Raw genomic sequence first — 15,043 nt, forward strand, 5'->3', positions numbered from 1 at the left:
GTGTCTGAATGCCCTCACTTCTGAGGAGGAATGTGGAAAGTGCCTCTTGTGGTTTTTTCTCTCTTGCATCCCTCCTCCACTTACAGCTCCTCCTCCTTTACTTTAGAGTTTCACTCCATGTTGTGTGTTTATACTCCTACAGCTATGTTAATGTATTCACTGACGTCTTTGGTAAAAATCTAGTTTTACATATGTGCATGAGCATATATGCATGTATAACATTATACTGTATACCGTATTATTTCTGTTTTTCATTTTCAGCCTTATCTATAAACAAACATATAGTTCATATTGATTGGCTGACAAATTTTAGTTTAATTAAAAAGCATAAATGTTATTGTCATATAATCTTGGCTCTGAAATGTGCCCTCCCTCTGCCCCAGCCACCCGGAGCTCTTGGGTTTGAGTTGTGTACCAGAAATGATGACAGCATTTCCAGCTGCTGCTCTGGAGCCTTTTAGAACTCACAGAAGTTACAGCACTGGGAATTAAGCTTTGAAAGTCCTAAGGAGAAATTGCATTTTCTTTGAAAGCCTTTCAGTGCATTTCAGAGTCTGGAATAATTCTTTGCATTTCTATAAAAAAGAAATATCCCTGCTGTATAAACCTCCTTCAGGCCTTCCCCCCTGTCTCCCCCCAACATTCCCTTTGAAGCTTGCCACTTGATAGATTAGCCCAGTGCTAAATAAATGCCTTTTTTGTGTGTGTGGAAGCTTGGTAATTGCTGTAAAAAGATTCTTAGTGGCTCATAATATACATATAATCAGATTAGTTTTGAATTCTATCTCAGCTGAGAATGTAGGAGTAATCCAATTGGTGGTTGTTTACCTCTGCTTTTTGTGATGCCTCAAAGGGTGCAAGCGAGCTGGGCCACATCAGCATCTCCGTAAGGAGAGAGAGCAGCTGGTGTCGTGGTGCAGAGAAGCAGTTGATTTAAGTGTCTAAGACATATTTGAAAATAGTGAGACTATAATCACAGTGGTCTTGGTATATACTACTTAAAACTCAAATGCCTGGTTGTGCAGTTAAACTCTCAAGTCTAATGCAATTGCATTTTCCAGGGCTGTCCGTGCGTGGCCATCTCTTATACTTCCATTGATTCCATCATGTAGGACTTCTAAATTCTGCTCTTGAGGAGAACAGCTGTCGTGCAGCTGAGGTGTGCGGATTTCAAATATGCTAAAGCACAGACTAAGCTGCTGAAGTTTCTAGACACTCTGTGTAGCATGGAAGCTTGGGAAAAGAACCAAACCCATGGGTTCTCTGGGTCTTTCTACAACACTTTCTTCTACTACTTTCACCTTTCGTGGAATTTATTTCTCTGTCATAATAGCTAATGATGAGATTGGAGGGAACCCAGACATCAGTTACAATATTTTATTTTATTCTCCAGTGCCTTCAAAGGAGTCCCAGACTACACCATAGTTGAAACTATTTAACAGTTCGTTCTTTTAGTCGTTCTCTCGTGTTTTGCCCAAGCAGTCTTTCGTTGTGTTTTGCTTTAGTCTTAGCTTCATCTGTTATATCACAATACGAGAGTCGATTGGTTCAGGTGTTTATTTTATAATGAAATTAAATTATGTTCAGAGCTGGGGAGACAAAGACGGAAACTAGCCATTTTAATATGATATTGTGTATATAGGCTATTACAGGTGTATGTATACTAGCAAAGCTTGCAGTATATGGTCCTTTAATATTAAAAAAAAAATCATGTTCTTTATATTATACATATTTGTTAGAGTGCCAACAGGTCTTTTATTTATGAGCTTCATTTAACTGTAAACTTTGAAGGTTTTTAATTTTTCTTGAAGGGTAAGTTTTAAAGCATTTAAAATTGTAGCTGTTTCTGAGTGTTTGGCAGTGTAGAAAGCACAATCACAAAATACATATTTAAAAAGGCATAGTAAAGATCTGCTTTCTTGTGTTTGTTATTCATTAAGAGATAAAAGAGGTTTTGTTCCTAAAGATAAAGGGATTCATTGTTTCAGTTTACTTTTCATGTCAACCAAAAAAAAGTGAGGAGATACTTGAAACATTTATAAAGTGTTGGAGGGGTGTGTTTTCTGTAGCAGAATTCTGGTTCTAAAACTTGATTAGGTTGCTTGGATAATTTGCAGCTATTTAAATTGGATTTTAAAAAATACAGAGATTGATATTCTGCCTACTTGGACTATATTTTAAAGATACTAGCACTTCAAAGGAAATTACTGAAAGGAAATCAGATGTAACCAATTCTGTATCCAGCCTAGCAGTATTAGTTCAAGGTATCCTGGGGTAATGCTAAATTAAAACGGTGTTCATGGTGTCAGAGCACACAAAAATATAGTATTGATGTATTCTTTTTTTTTTTTTTGTCAGAATGGAAAGAAAGATGCAAAGGTGATATCTCATATGTAAGAAGATAACTGTAAACTGTGTGACTTGATAGATATTTGGTTAGGATACTCAAAGTAAAATCCCTTCTCCTCTCCGACTAAAGACATGCACTGATTTTCAGTCTGCTGGAATTGCTGTAGTCCAGGATAAATTAGGTCTTAGAAACTGTTATGTGTGCACAAGTCCTAGATTTGGGAAGCGTTTTGGGGACGGAGTGAGGAGTAAGGTTTTTGTGAGGTTTTTTAATGAAGCCAGAGAGATGGAATGATCTGCTTGATAATAAAGCTTAACTTCAATGCCAACTCCATGCTGTTAGAGCATATTACTAAACAGCAAGAAATGTGGCACAGATGTTGTGGCAGCCATATTTTACACCCTCCAAAAGGTCATGTCGCTTGTTATTACATTCAGAATCAATATTAAGTGAGCGTTCCAAATTTCAGCTGTCAGTTGAATTTATTGCTGCAAACCAAGGCTGAAAGGTTTTCAACTGTGATTCGAGCAAGCTAACAAATTAATAATCTAGGAGTATGCATGGTGGAGCAGGTGATCTGTGTTCCAACAGAAAAGGAAGTTTAATTGAAAATCATAGAAATCAGAGCTGGGATGTTTAGTCCATTCCCTCTGCCATAGTGGACGTGTAGTGTCTGTGCGAGGGCATTGCAATGGTCACTGCTGGGGAAGATTTGCCAACGGATTAAATTGTGTGCAGTACAGCGAGATGCTCTGTGTCTGTGTGATACCTTTAAATGTCTGTCTCATAAAATATTTTGCTCTCTGACATGTGAAAATCATTTGCAAAATTCCAATATTCTGCACATATACAACAATTCTGCTTTTTTGTTGTCTCTGGTGACAACAAAACTAAAAATGTCTGCATGGGGGAGGTGGCCAGCAGTGGTCCAGGAGAGCTGGTCTGGAGGTGGTTTGCACCCGTGCTTTCACAGTCACCAGGGTAACAATAAATTGCAGCATCAAAACAGTTTTTGGAACAGAAGAGTAAATATTGTTCAATGGGGATGGTCTTGTGGGTAGGAGTCTTTGTGCTTTTCAGCAGCCACAGTGCTTACAATTCACATCTTTATAGTTTTGGAAGATGTTGAAATTCCTTAGTTTCTAGATGTTCTGTGTTTTTGATGCTGCTTACAGAGCTGCTTGGAGAACAAAATGAAGAAAAACTCTTGCAGTTTTGTATTCCTCTTTTGTTTCCAGTAGGTGTTGAAGTGACTTTAACTAGACAAAATGCGTGATTTCAACTCTTATCCGTGTATCTTGTGTGTTGTCCTTTCTTTGCTACATTCAGATACGCCAGATTTGCATTTGCTTAAAGGCTTTTCCACAATAACTACAGTACCTGTATGGTATGCTTTGTTGCTTTTTCTCCTTCTGTTTCAGAAATGTTGATTTTGCTTCTGACATATCTTTGAGAGGTTTCCTCCATTTCACAGTACAACTGATCAAAATTTCAGCTACTCTTCAGAATTTATTGAATTCTCTCAAGTTTTGCTTAAATTTGAACATTCTTCATCCTATTTAATGTAAATGTTTCAGATATAAATTTATGGCTCCTGAGGCTGAACATGCGAAAACAAGGAAAAATTATAAAAGAACAGTCAGACTGAAATGAGAACAATAAGAGAGACAACATGTCTCCACATTTGCCTTTTGTGCACTATTTTACGTAAATTGTCGGTTGTTTTTGTTTTGATTTTCAACTTTTAAGTTTTAAGCTACCTTCTCATTGTGCAAGCGGCAAGAGAAAAGCGACGATGCAGAAATGTAAATACTGTTGGACACTTCTGCCTTCAGTGGGCATCTGATTGACAACAAAGAGTCATTTTCCTTAAAAACTATTGACGGATGTAGGAAGACTATAATTCCAGTTTATTCAGTACAGATTTTGGCTAAATAAGGGGTTAATATGAGTGCAATTAAAGACAAAAGAGGAAGCAATGGGGCAAATGTATTAATATGCCAAAAGTATTTTGCTGCACCACTCTATTATTTCTGGAAAAAGCGTAAATCATGGTCATTTATAATAGGCTATGAGGTATAAAATGAGCTGTAGAGCTGACTGAAGTCATCCTCAGTCTGCCATACGACTTCTTATTGCACAGTAGAACTAGATTCCAGCTTTCCCGCAGCAAGGAAGATAATTTCTGTCACGTATCTTGTTTCTTGTCCTCACCACCGCTGCTATTCTTATTCTTGTCATTGTTTCTGTTTCCTCAGTAACAACTATAGCTATTTGCATTTGCAATGGTCTTTTGAGACTACAAGCCCTGAAAGGATCAGACATTTGTATGTGCCTTCAGTTTAGTGAAATGGCATTTTCAAGGCCATTGTAAAAATCTACATACTTGTTTTCTTCTAAAATGCAGAAAGGAAGCCATGGAGACATCAAGAGGCAATCAGTAGGTTTTTTCATCAAACATCTCCATATTGATAAGAAGCTTACCTCGCTTCTGAAGTTTAAATGGTTAAACTGTAGCATAAACTGATTTTATCTAGTGCTGTCAGCTTAAATGTAGATAAAAACTTCTTGTATCCTTTTTTCTTTCTGTGAACCTCAGTGAAGTAGATACTTTAGGTCGCAGGGCAGCCAAAATCTGGCACATTAAAATTTACAGATGGTAAAAGGCATGTCTTTTCATCTGCCAATGTGCGATTCACATAGCACAAGCAGACTTCAATCCACTTGACCTCAGTAGAGTTGGCACAGCCTTCTTTCCCAGGCTTGTTTGATAAAGCAAAGTCAGTAGTGCTGCTGTGTGAAGAGGGGGTGTAGCTTTTACAGCTAAGGTAATTAAAATTACTCTAAGAAGTATTTATAGAAAAATTTAATTTTTATGTATGTGCAGTTGAATTCTGTGGATGTCAGGGAGTATGTGAGGACTAGTTTGAAGCACTGTCTTTCTTAGAAGATAGTAGTCTGAATAATTTACATGTCAGAATCGGAGGGTAGGTACACACTAAAATAGATAGAACATCTTAATTCCACCAAATAATGTCAAAATTGTAGAGCTGAAACTATAACTGTATAAAATTATTTAATTTGTGTTGGCAGGTTAAAGAATGTATACTTACCCCTATAAGAGTAAGGAGGCTGATGAAGCATCCTATTATGAAGCTCTAAAAAGAGAAGTTTGTGTTGGGGTGTTTTGGTTTGGTTTTTAAGATATTACTTTGATATAGATTTTTTGGGAACCCTTTACTGTGCTGGGGGCAGTGGTTTTTGTGTATGTTTAGAAAAACAAATGTTCTTAAGCATTAAGTAAGAGTAAGCACGTGGATTCTTGTAGTTTGTAATCACTCTGTGCACCATAATACCTTCTTAGAGCCCTTAGGTTCTTTTCACGGAGGTCAATTTTTCATTCAGCGAATACGCATCTATCTCCAGATTTGTGTTAAGGAACTGAAATTTCTAAGATGTAGACTTTTATTTGATGGAGCCCAATAGGGTGCTTGTATCATGTAGAGCAGGAGTTCTCAAAATTTAAGAATCAGCATGCCACATCAAAAATTCAGAAGTACTTATGAGACTGCCTGTAAGATTTTGATTAGTTTAATTATAAATCTTTCTTGTTCTCATTTTCACTACCTATTACACACCCTGATTGCAGCTCACCAGTAGTGTATGTAGTCCAGTAATGTATTGTGATCTAGATTTTGATAACCACATTTGCAAGATCTATCTGCCTGCGTTGGACAATTACATATATTGGTAATACCCTCTTTCTGTTTTTCCTTGTTGTTACTTAAATATCTCTGTAATAATGATGCTATTTTGCTAGATCAGAGGTGTACCTAAGCAGTAGAGGATCGTGAGCAGAAAATTTTGAGTAAATGAAACTAAATTGAATTTTAAAAGGCAAAAAGAAAGACGACTGTCATGCGTGCAGTCCCGTTCATGTTGAATCTAGGGGCAGGACCCCTAGTTCGCCTTCTTCCTCCATTTGTAGAGTTCTTGAGGGCAAAAGTGTTGATACATGTGAATGTTTGAGATAAAAATTTTGAACAGGAAACTGTTTCTGTTTATTTTGTGGGCCAAAGTGAAGAGCATCACAAAAAGATTACATTCCTGTAGCAGCATGTATACGAATTTTCGCCTAACTATATACTTGTCCTATTAATATACTTTTTTTTTCTAGACATACTTAGTGCTGTTGAGGACAAGATACAGTATTGATGTAGTGTTATGGAAGTTCCTATGTTGGTGTGGATATTCTCATGCTAATTTTGAGTGTTCTGTGTTTTGGTTTGGCTTGATTTTCATGTTTGTGTTTTGGGTTTTGTTGGTTTGTTTGGTTGGGAGGTTGGGCTTGGTTTGGTTTGGTTTTGGTTTCTATTTCCTGAAATTCATTTGGTGTTTTCTCAACTAAATCACACAAATGTTCTGCTTTAGATCATTCAGATCTCAACACTCATCTCATTTCCTGAGATGTTCATAGGTAACATTCTGAGCCAATCTCTAGCAGTCTGTGTTGTGGCAGGAGTAGCTTTGTTGTGTGTCAGCCTATTGAGAGCAAGATGAGGTTCCTCGTGGTTCCCTCTCTGTTGGAAAATCAAAGGTCAGTGATCACTGGAAGGATTTGGAAGGAGGAAGGAAAGCAAATGTCCCTTTTTCAAGTATAATTTCACGAGAAAGAAGAGACAAAGATTTATACTATAAACAACCTATGGAAAATACAGTTATCTCTTCATGGGGGGGGACAGGAATCTAGTGGTAGCAAGGACACTGCATTGAAAATGGTCAACAACCATTATTTGCAATTAAATAGAAAATTTTAATAGTGTGATGGTTAAAAAACCAAAATCTATATGGCGTATGGGGAAGAGCGAAGGAAATCTGTCACAACATCTAAGAACTAGCTGGGGAAAAAGGGAAAGAAATTAAGCTTGCTGACAGTAATGTTATCATTCAGAGACAGTCCAAAATTCTTTGTCCACAGATTACATTAAAGGACTCATAAAAGCAATTAACATGTAGACTATTTTTCTAAGTCACTAGAAGATTCAGCATCTAATTACCCATTAGGTAATAGCTGGAAGCCAGCAGATAAACTGCAAATTGTTGATGCCCTGGGATAATTTAAAATACTTTGGGAGTGGTTATGGGGATTTAAAAAAAAAGTTTTAAAAACATATGGGCATCCCCCTTTAGCATGAATGTATTCATTTGAAATTACTCAGTCTCAGGTTGAACATCAAATGATTCTGAGTACCTTAGTGTTACTGGGTTTTGATCTTGTCCTGGTGAATTGAGCTGATGCCGTGTCAAAATGGACTGCTCTTGTAAAAGAAATATGAGTTTGTCAAACTTGTAGCAGAAATTGATAAAATGCAGTTATTGATCACTTGGGCAAAAATTGTTCTGTCCAGTTCAATCTTTTTATTCCCTGAAACAAGGTAAGAGATTTTAGTGGTGTTATTCTTGCTTTACATTTTAAATTAGTAGTTTCAGCACATGGTAGGCCTTCACTCTAAAGACTGAAAAAAAGAGAGAAAGTAATAATCTAGTGGAAAACACTTGAAATCAAAAAGGTAACTCTAATGATAAAATTAATTTTGTGACTTTTTGTGGTTGGTTTTTTTTTTGGTGGTTTTTTTTTTTTGGTGTATGTTTTGGTTTGGGTTTGTTTGTTTTTGTTTGCTTGTTTGTTTTTTTTTTCTTACTTGATCACCTTATTTATTGATTAATCTACATCAAGTTAGGATTTTTTAATATTTTTCTTATTGGTTACATTTAAACACATTTTAAGAAATGGTTGATTTCTCCAGTTAGTTGCTTAGTCTTTCTGATATGGAGAATGTTCTCAAGACATGAGTGGTAATGTCAGCCTCACAACAGCTTTTGCAGCAAGTTTAAATCCTAGCGTATAGTTATGGGATAGTACATTACTTGCCAAATACATTAAATTTTGCTGATGCTCCAGCATGCCCAGTTCTTCCGGAGGACCAGTGAGAAATGCAACGTACAGTTGAGCTGCAAGGAGGTGGATTTGCTGTGAGCATCCCTAAAGCCCTCTGCAGGTTTCTCTGACCAGCTCAAATAGTGATGCTTTCCTTCTTTTGCTGCTTTTTGTTGCTTTCTACAAAGTAGCAATTTTTTAAACATAAACTGCAATTACAATATTGACAAAGAACATGGGGTTGTATTCCTCATTTGAACCATTCTCGTATGAATATCCCAACAGTTCCAACACTTTTAATATTGAACTTGTTGAGTTGGACTGATTCAAAGTTATCACAATGGTTTGTGTTTCCAGGCTTTTGAGAGAGTCAGATGAATTCAACTTAGCATTTGTTACTGGTAATAAATCCCAAATTAGATTTTATTAGAACTAAAATAAAATGAAATCCCAATTATTACATTTTAAGCCTAGAACAGTAAACTTTATTTAATGAACTGTCAAATTAAATTAATCTCCGTATGTAAAATACTACATGAGTATAGCCACCTGCAAACATAACAATACAGTTGTTCTGTACCTTCCCAGGACTGTGAGATTATGCTCGAAGGTGGACATATGTAGAAGTAAGCTGTGATCTGTTCAGGGAAGGTGATATTAGTCCTATCCAAAAAAAAAAAAAAAAAAGAATATGAGCAGAGCAAGAAACTTGTACTTGAGCTGGAAATTTATAGTGCATATGAAGCCAAAGATGAAAGGAAAATGTTGAGACTAAACTTTGAGTTAGTAGAGAGAGATTGCTATGTGGAGACAGTAAACATTATTGCACATAAGCTGAGAAAGATGAAAAAAAAAAAGATAATAAATCCCTAGAAGCAAAACAAAATGCAGATTTGAGAAGGCTGGGAAATACTCCATTAATTATGCTGCGTGCCACCTTGACAAGTTCTTCTCCCTTATGTGAGTAGTGGATGTAGGCATGGGGGTCAGATCTCCGGCAGACGGCAACTCTCAGGAACCGGTAATCCTCTCTGTCACTCTTCTCTAAATGCTACTGTTTAGCTCAACCAGGATGGTACTAAACTACATGCTGCTGGCATTTAAAATATAAAGATTATCAAAAGATCTTAAGCTAAAGACTGGAAAAGATTGACAAGTGCAAAAGCACACATCATTCAGGCTTCATTCCTCCAGGCGTTCAATCATAAACTATTTTCTATTAAAAGAATGAAACATAAGTTGACAACATGAAGACAGGAAATGGGATGGATAAGCAAAACAAATGAAGCCCAAATTACAAAGGTACGTGCACACAAATAGTGAGATCAGGAGTAAGTGTCGAGGTATTTCTGTATAAATGTTAGGGGCCTATATTGAGAACACCGAGAACATTTTTTGAAATTATAGTGTCAGCCTCTTTGTAAACAGATACAGAAGCTGGCTTGATGTAAAGGAAGGCAACAGGGGGCTTTCCAGTTGAGTCATAAAAGGCCAGATGAGGGTCTGTCTGTGCACAGGGGCATTTGAACAAAGGACCTAAAAGGCTCAAGAACTGGCAGTCTGGTTCCTTCTGGAGCCCCGCAGACAGAAGCCTGCCTCTCAAAGTCAGGTCAGGGATGCGCTGCCTGTTACCACAAATGCATTTTTCCAACTGACAGTTTCAGGTCACGATGGGGCTGTGACATCCAGGAGGTTCTTTTGGTCTTTATCATCGTTTCACCTTAAGGGAGATGGATAACTAGTATATTTATCTATACAAATCTTCTCCAACATCTACGTACAGCACAGCCAGTTATACTCAAGATCTAGTGTTGAGCAGAAAATGAGTAGCATGCTAGTAGACATAGAGTAAGGCCTGAATTGAATAAGGCACTTTTTCTTTCTTTTTTTTTTTTTTTCTTTTTGGGGGGGGGACAGGTAGCGAAGACATTCACAAACCTGAATGTCCTACCTAATCCAGTCTGTGACTGGTTTAAACAAGTAGAATCCAGTCTGTGACTGATTTAAAGGATTTTGGTATTTCCAGTACTGGAATCAGTTTTTGCTTGAAAAGCAACAGTTGCCTGGAAGTTACATCCTGTAATCCAACTGAAAAGCAGTGGCCTTATTGTGCTTTTGTTTGTCATTGTCAATAGGTGTCTTGGAAACCTGGTGAGAGGCAAGTAAGCAGCAGTACAATGTCAGGGGATAAACAGAGTAACAAGTAAATATCATATGAAAGGGAGAGCAGCTCTGTAAAGCACTGCAAAGCAAACAAAGCATTTAACCAGGGAAAGAAGTCCGGTTTGTGCCATCAGATCTTTGTGGCTTGACATTCCTCACTTGGGTTGGAAGAACACAGTCCAAAGGTTGTACTTCGGCCCCTCGGACTAGGATGAGGATTGAGTGCTAAATGTCAAGGAAGATCAGAGACTTTTGTCCAGGTAGAAAGCACTATAATGATGGCTTATAACATGCTCTGTAGATCAAGTCTCAAATGATACAAAGACTGCATTTTTAGATGCCACAGATTGCTGCTGCTTGTAACCCACTAAAGCTTTTTCTTTAGCTTTGAGTTGGTTTTGAACTGCTTCAAGATGTAGGTCTCATAGGGAAGCTTTCTGTAATGGTGACTGTGACTTACTTAAGCTATCTGTATTTCAGCATGGTTTTATGTGTTCCCAAAATACTTCCACAGTCTCCCAAAGGTTTAAGCGTCTTAGTTTGGAGAATCATTTGCTGATTCATGGGGAAACAGACGGCAAGGCAAAGGGTCACTACCAGTGGTCAGGGAGGGAGGGGATGGACTAGATGACTTCTGATGACCAACTGTAGTCCACTTTTCTGTCACCAGCTGCTCCATGAGCTAAAGGAATTGAAACTTAAGGAATGAAGTTGATACATTCTGAGTACAGCAAATCTTTTATACTTCCTCATAGCTGTATTGACTAAAGAAACTGGCTATGGTTGTGAACACATTTGTGAAGGTGAGCAGGGTAAAATACGTACATATTTCTGCTGATCACATTTCAGTGGAAAGCCTTTTAGACAACAGCATGCCCTGTGTTTTTATTAGGACTTTATGCCAGGGTCTTTGAAGAAATGGGTAACTCCTTCTGTTACCTCCTGTCTGTCTGCTAGAGATGTCTCTATATACTGTAGGCTTCAAGTGACTGCAGTGCTAAGTAGGGCTTGTCAAACAGCTCATTGTCAAAAGGTTGAACTTTGATGGGTAAAACCATCTAATCCAAATCCAAACATGTTTTTCTGTTTCTCTGGAAATACACAGGGTGAAATTAAATAAACATTTTTTTTTTCCTTCTAGCTGTGGCACTAATAGCACTTTATCATTAATGCATCTCCAAATGAGAATATTAGATTTAATACTTCAAAAGAGACTTTATTCCTGGGGAACACATTCCAGTATCAATTCACTTACCTTTTATGATGTTTCTAACAAATCCTTGCCATATAGGCTAATTATGTAAAAGAACTGATATTCAAATCAAGTAGTCTTGCCTTTTGTGCTTGTTCTTAATATGGGAAAAGTAAGAAGGAGCCACAAAATGGCTGTGAGGCTTCGGGGCATATCCAGCGCAATATCTGGTTGTCCATGTTGTCTTCTCAGCAGAGGCTCTGCGTGGCTCTGCCTCTATCTTTCCCTGGTTTACAGTTTTGAATATGCTTGATTTAGTACACCTTTTGCCAGCTAAGGGTCACTTTAAAGACATTTCAAAGGCAAGATTTTGCTCGGCTGTATAATGAACTCAAATAATGTGGCTGGAGAAATAATGATGTTAAATGCATTCTCTGGAAATTTGAAATAACAGGGTAACAGTTGTTTGCTGTCAATTGCTGTTGCTGAAGGAAAACACATTTCTTCAGGATATGTTTCAGGTGTTCTTTTTTCTAGTGTGTGTATATATATATGTATGAAGCAGAAGTTGTCATTATGAAATGCAGTGTGACATTAATACCAAAATATTGTTAGAAAAAAACTAAGGTGTTAATAAGCAACACAGCATTAGAAAGATAGCACTGGTCAGACCTTCATTCTGCCACAGGCTTGTTTTCATCCTTGATCTTTTTCCTTTTTTAGGCAAAACTAAGGCAGCAAAATATACTTACCAGAAGGGTACAGAAATAGCAGCACTTGAAAGACTTTTAAAGCAGAAGAATGGAAACAGCTTCAGTACCTTTTAAACTAAATGCCATTATACTGCAATACTTTGGCTGAAAAGAGGGAAAACATTTTTCTTCTTTGAAGGGGGGAAAAAAGAACAATTTTCTTTTCTGAGTAGAGTTGGTTGGGAAAATATGAAACCTCATCAGTTAGATGAACTTTATGCTTTTGAATAATACTGTACAATTTCATTATTCCTGTATATTTCCAAGAGCCACTACTGAAGAACATTAGTGCCTCTATCTAGTATTATATAATTTGTTAGTAATTTTGTGGAAATGCCAAGTAAATACAGTCTAAAGAGTTTAATTTTTGTTTTACACACACACACACACATCCCTTAGTCATTTTTTAGAGACTTGGAATGCCCGGCATGAGAAAGTACCGCTCACGGCAGCAGAGCAGCAACCCCATCAGTGATGTGAAACTGAGCAATTGTTGGGTTTGTTTAGAAAATTTGGGTTTGTTTGCGGGTTTTGTGGCAGGTATATATTTACCTGGCTACATTTTGTCCATAAAAATCCAGATAATTGAAAGGTAATGAGAAAAATACAAATAATATTAAGGGAATATGAAAATATGATATGAAAATATAATATATATAATATATAATATATATATAATAATATAATAATATAATATATAAAAAATATAATATGAAAAAAGCAACTGTTGTAATCATAGTTGTATTAAGTGTTATTGTATGGCTATGTCACACATCAGAACCACAGAAAACAGATCTTATGTATTTGATTTGCTAGGTAGCTTTCATCATCCAACAAATACTTGTCTTTCAAATATTCATGTTTTAGTTTTGCATTTCTTTGTACTTTCCGAATCATGGAAATTAAGGTGGTATGATGGGTGTAATATGGAAAGGTATCTGTGTGGCTTTTCTTTCTTTACAATTATATTGTAAGGCAGGTGGGGAAAAAAAGACAAAAATAAATCTCTACTTTCCTGTTACAGTCAGAGTGGAATACCTATGAAACTAACTCATCATTCTTCTTTTGACTGAAGTAACATGTTTATAGGATGACAGAACTACCCTGGGCTGTTCTTGGGGTGAAGAGGAAACCCCCACTGTCCTGTGTTGTGTAAGGAGCTCGCTGCCTTGTTGGGTAGGAACCATAATGAAAGTTGTGCCTCGTACATATATACTTGTCACCGAGAGATTAAAAACTAATGTACATGTTTCTTCCCAGAGCTTAATGAGCTCTGTTGCTTTCAGGAAGGAAAAGCACTGCTTTTGAATCTGGCATGTCTTACTTTTCAAATCATGGCAGTATCTATACTGGAGAGAGATTTTATTTTTTTTTTTTGCCTGATAATTTTAATATAAAAATGTATCTGACCTGCATAATTCTGAAAATTGGTATTGCTGAGACTTGGAACAGGTGGCTTCTTATCTCCTATTGAACCTAGAATGTGTTAGGGTATATTTTGCATCTGATGTGCTCCTTATCACATACCCTGTTCTCCATAGGGGTCTGACATTCTCTAAATTCATGTGAAATCAAACAGATATCTTTTTCTGATAGATCATGAAGGCTGTTCTACCAAACTTTAATCAGAAGTATTGCCATAAATGAATATATGGCTCATAGACTAGCCAGGTTTCATTGCAGTCCAGCTTGGAAGAATCTTCCTACACCTAGATGTTTTAGACATCCCTGACTTATTGGTACAGGCAGAATATGCTTTATTGTGCAGAAAAGCCACGTAAGATATCCTCTAATGGAAGCTCATTTTGAAAAATAATTTTAAGTTATTGAGATGAGTGGAACAGTTGACACCAAAGTAAAGTAGCAAATGCATCCACTACCTACAGGCTTTTCTTTCCCAGTCATGCCATCTCTCTTTAATTTTGACGGACTTTAGCCAGATTCTAGATTATGTAAACACTGTGGCAGTAAGTTAAACACACAAAAGAAAAAGGCATTCTTTATAAGAGTAACAGTTGTTATGTTTATGCTTTGGTGATCTTCAGAAGCATCTGGAGGAACACCGTGTTCTGCATTTCAGGTAGAATTTTGGGTGAGCAAAGTGTGATCATTGTGATATAACTTTACTTTCGTCAGCCTGACAGATATAGAATGAGATACCGAAGTCTCAGACATTGTAAATAGCTGCAGAAATGTTGCAAAGATAATTTATAGTTGTATCTTAATTAAAACTATAATTAACAAATAAACATTTTGCTAATAACATGCTAACAAATTTTCTGAAAGGTAATATAATCAGACTTGATTCTTATTTTTCATACCCTTCACAGTGCCGTGTTTCCATTGACATAGATGAGAAGACTTGTAGGTTTTTGGTTGGTTGTTTTGGGTTGGGTGTTTTGGTTTTTTTTTGTTTTGTTTGGTTGGTTTTGTTTGTTTGTTTTTCCCTATATTGTCATAGTTAGAATCAGAAAAAGAATTTCTAATATGAAAGTTAGCAGTTTTTTGGAGTTGGAGCACCTTAGTGGATTTTTTTTCTCTTTAGTGCATTTTTTCCATTAGTAGTAAATGTTCCCTCTGCAGGCCAAGGTTACAATATGGCCTTTTTATGTACTTCAAACAGAAATACAAGGACTAAGTGTCTGTCC

The 15,043-nt window shown here is 36.8% G+C and overlaps 1 protein-coding gene across 6 annotated transcripts in view; it reads left to right on the forward strand.

The window, feature by feature from the left end:
* The window catches only part of TENM2 (teneurin transmembrane protein 2), a gene marked incomplete at both ends in the record, with an annotated part of 489,425 nt that overhangs the window by 235,636 nt on the left and 238,746 nt on the right, over positions 1 to 15,043 (forward strand). The gene's annotated exons all lie outside the window — the stretch shown is intronic.

Source organism: Nesoenas mayeri (genome assembly GCF_963082525.1).
Source record: "Nesoenas mayeri genome assembly, chromosome: 14".
Taxonomy (NCBI): domain Eukaryota; kingdom Metazoa; phylum Chordata; class Aves; order Columbiformes; family Columbidae; genus Nesoenas; species Nesoenas mayeri.